General features: G+C 46.6%; 10 non-coding genes and 1 pseudogene across 10 annotated transcripts in view; all 11 read right to left on the bottom strand.

Moving 5' to 3' along the window:
• The window catches only part of LOC125792371 (5S ribosomal RNA), a 119-nt gene extending 13 nt beyond the window's left edge, over positions 1-106 (bottom strand). Inside the window, exon 1 of the ribosomal RNA XR_007432103.1 lies at positions 1-106. This exon is cut by the window's left edge and continues 13 nt beyond it. This is a non-coding gene — a ribosomal RNA (5S ribosomal RNA).
• A 110-nt stretch (positions 107-216) lies between these two features.
• Positions 217-335, bottom strand: LOC125792251 (5S ribosomal RNA). The gene has a single exon (XR_007431983.1). It is a non-coding gene; the product is annotated as a 5S ribosomal RNA (ribosomal RNA).
• Positions 336-445: 110 nt separating this feature from the next.
• Positions 446-564, bottom strand: LOC125793089 (5S ribosomal RNA). Its single transcript, XR_007432681.1, has one exon. It is a non-coding gene; the product is annotated as a 5S ribosomal RNA (ribosomal RNA).
• Positions 565-674: 110 nt separating this feature from the next.
• LOC125792609 (5S ribosomal RNA) lies at positions 675-803 on the bottom strand (annotated as a pseudogene).
• A 110-nt stretch (positions 804-913) lies between these two features.
• LOC125793088 (5S ribosomal RNA) lies at positions 914-1,032 on the bottom strand. Its single transcript, XR_007432680.1, has one exon. It is a non-coding gene; the product is annotated as a 5S ribosomal RNA (ribosomal RNA).
• A 110-nt stretch (positions 1,033-1,142) lies between these two features.
• LOC125791997 (5S ribosomal RNA) lies at positions 1,143-1,261 on the bottom strand. The gene has a single exon (XR_007431729.1). It is a non-coding gene; the product is annotated as a 5S ribosomal RNA (ribosomal RNA).
• Positions 1,262-1,371: 110 nt separating this feature from the next.
• LOC125793087 (5S ribosomal RNA) lies at positions 1,372-1,490 on the bottom strand. The gene has a single exon (XR_007432679.1). It is a non-coding gene; the product is annotated as a 5S ribosomal RNA (ribosomal RNA).
• Positions 1,491-1,600: 110 nt separating this feature from the next.
• Positions 1,601-1,719, bottom strand: LOC125792159 (5S ribosomal RNA). The gene has a single exon (XR_007431891.1). It is a non-coding gene; the product is annotated as a 5S ribosomal RNA (ribosomal RNA).
• A 110-nt stretch (positions 1,720-1,829) lies between these two features.
• On the bottom strand, positions 1,830-1,948 carry LOC125793086 (5S ribosomal RNA). The gene has a single exon (XR_007432678.1). It is a non-coding gene; the product is annotated as a 5S ribosomal RNA (ribosomal RNA).
• A 110-nt stretch (positions 1,949-2,058) lies between these two features.
• LOC125793085 (5S ribosomal RNA) lies at positions 2,059-2,177 on the bottom strand. The gene has a single exon (XR_007432677.1). It is a non-coding gene; the product is annotated as a 5S ribosomal RNA (ribosomal RNA).
• A 110-nt stretch (positions 2,178-2,287) lies between these two features.
• LOC125792519 (5S ribosomal RNA) lies at positions 2,288-2,406 on the bottom strand. The gene has a single exon (XR_007432251.1). It is a non-coding gene; the product is annotated as a 5S ribosomal RNA (ribosomal RNA).
• Between the last annotated feature and the right edge of the window lie 94 nt (positions 2,407-2,500).

Raw genomic sequence — 2,500 nt, 5'->3', positions numbered from 1 at the left:
TGGTATTCCCAGGTGGTCTCCCATCCACGTACTAACCAGGCCAAACCCTGCTTACCTTCCGAGATCAGACGAGATCGGGCGTTCTCAGGGTAGTGTGACCGTAAGCCATTGCAGAGCTCTCATCAAGACTACTTATGCAACTTAATCTATGTTGGGTTTCAGATAACAAACTAGTAATGTGTAACAAGACCATGGTAATGGAAGAAAGAGGGGAAGAGCTTACAGCACCTGGTATTCCCAGGTGGTCTCCCATCCAAGTACTAACCAGGTCAAACCCTGCTTAGCTTCCGAGATCAGACGAGATCGGGCGTTCTCAGGGTAGTGTGACCGTAAGACATTGCAGAGCTCTCATCAAGACTACTTATGCAACTTCATCTATGTTGGGTTTCAGATAACAAACTAGTAATGTATAACAAGACCATGGTAATGGAAGCAAGAGGGGAAAAGCTTACAGCACCTGGTATTCCCAGGTGGTCTCCCATCCAAGTACTAACCAGGCCAAACCCTGCTTAGCTTCCGAGATCAGACGAGATCGGGCGTTCTCAGGGTAGTGTGACCGTAAGCCATTGCAGAGCTCTCATCAAGACTACTTATGCAACTTCATCTATGTTGGGTTTCAGATAACAAACTAGTAATGTATAACAAGACCATGGTAATGGAAGCAAGAGGGGAAAAGCTTACAGCACCTGGTATTCCCAGGTGGTCTCCCATCCAAGTACTAACCAGGCCAAACCCTGCTTAGCTTCCGAGATCAGACGAGATCAGACGAGATCGGGCGTTCTCAGGGTAGTGTGACCGTAAGCCATTGCAGAGCTCTCATCAAGACTACTTATGCAACTTCATCTATGTTGGGTTTCAGATAACAAACTAGTAATGTATAACAAGACCATGGTAATGGAAGCAAGAGGGGAAAAGCTTACAGCACCTGGTATTCCCAGGTGGTCTCCCATCCAAGTACTAACCAGGCCAAACCCTGCTTAGCTTCCGAGATCAGACGAGATCGGGCGTTCTCAGGGTAGTGTGACCGTAAGCCATTGCAGAGCTCTCATCAAGACTACTTATGCAACTTCATCTATGTTGGGTTTCAGATAACAAACTAGTAATGTATAACAAGACCATGGTAATGGAAGCAAGAGGGGAAAAGCTTACAGCACCTGGTATTCCCAGGTGGTCTCCCATCCAAGTACTAACCAGGCCAAACCCTGCTTAGCATCCGAGATCAGACGAGATCGGGCGTTCTCAGGGTAGTGTGACCGTAAGCCATTGCAGAGCTCTCATCAAGACTACTTATGCAACTTCATCTATGTTGGGTTTCAGATAACAAACTAGTAATGTATAACAAGACCATGGTAATGGAAGCAAGAGGGGAAAAGCTTACAGCACCTGGTATTCCCAGGTGGTCTCCCATCCAAGTACTAACCAGGCCAAACCCTGCTTAGCTTCCGAGATCAGACGAGATCGGGCGTTCTCAGGGTAGTGTGACCGTAAGCCATTGCAGAGCTCTCATCAAGACTACTTATGCAACTTCATCTATGTTGGGTTTCAGATAACAAACTAGTAATGTATAACAAGACCATGGTAATGGAAGCAAGAGGGGAAAAGCTTACAGCACCTGGTATTCCCAGGTGGTCTCCCATCCAAGTACTTACCAGGCCAAACCCTGCTTAGCTTCCGAGATCAGACGAGATCGGGCGTTCTCAGGGTAGTGTGACCGAAAGCCATTGCAGAGCTCTCATCAAGACTACTTATGCAATTTCATCTATGTTGGGTTTCAGATAACAAACTAGTAATGTATAACAAGACCATGGTAATGGAAGCAAGAGGGGAAAAGCTTACAGCACCTGGTATTCCCAGGTGGTCTCCCATCCAAGTACTAACCAGGCCAAACCCTGCTTAGCTTCCGAGATCAGACGAGATCGGGCGTTCTCAGGGTAGTGTGACCGTAAGCCATTGCAGAGCTCTCATCAAGACTACTTATGCAACTTCATCTATGTTGGGTTTCAGATAACAAACTAGTAATGTATAACAAGACCATGGTAATGGAAGCAAGAGGGGAAAAGCTTACAGCACCTGGTATTCCCAGGTGGTCTCCCATCCAAGTACTAACCAGGCCAAACCCTGCTTAGCTTCCGAGATCAGACGAGATCGGGCGTTCTCAGGGTAGTGTGACCGTAAGCCATTGCAGAGCTCTCATCAAGACTACTTATGCAACTTCATCTATGTTGGGTTTCAGATAACAAACTAGTAATGTATAACAAGACCATGGTAATGGAAGCAAGAGGGGAAAAGCTTACAGCACCTGGTATTCCCAGGTGGTCTCCCATCCAAGTACTAACCAGGGCAAACCCTGCTTAGCTTCCGAGACCAGACGAGATCGGGCGTTCTCAGGGTAGTGTGACCGTAAGCCATTGCAGAGCTCTCATCAAGACTACTTATGCAACTTCATCTATGTTGGGTTTCAGATAACAAACTAGTAATGTATAACAAGACCATGGTAATG

Source organism: Astyanax mexicanus, unplaced genomic scaffold, assembly GCF_023375975.1.
Source record: "Astyanax mexicanus isolate ESR-SI-001 unplaced genomic scaffold, AstMex3_surface scaffold_36, whole genome shotgun sequence".
Lineage (NCBI taxonomy): Eukaryota > Metazoa > Chordata > Actinopteri > Characiformes > Acestrorhamphidae > Astyanax > Astyanax mexicanus.
The sequence above is the reverse complement of the archived record's forward strand: the minus strand, read 5'-3'. Positions and strand labels throughout refer to the sequence as shown.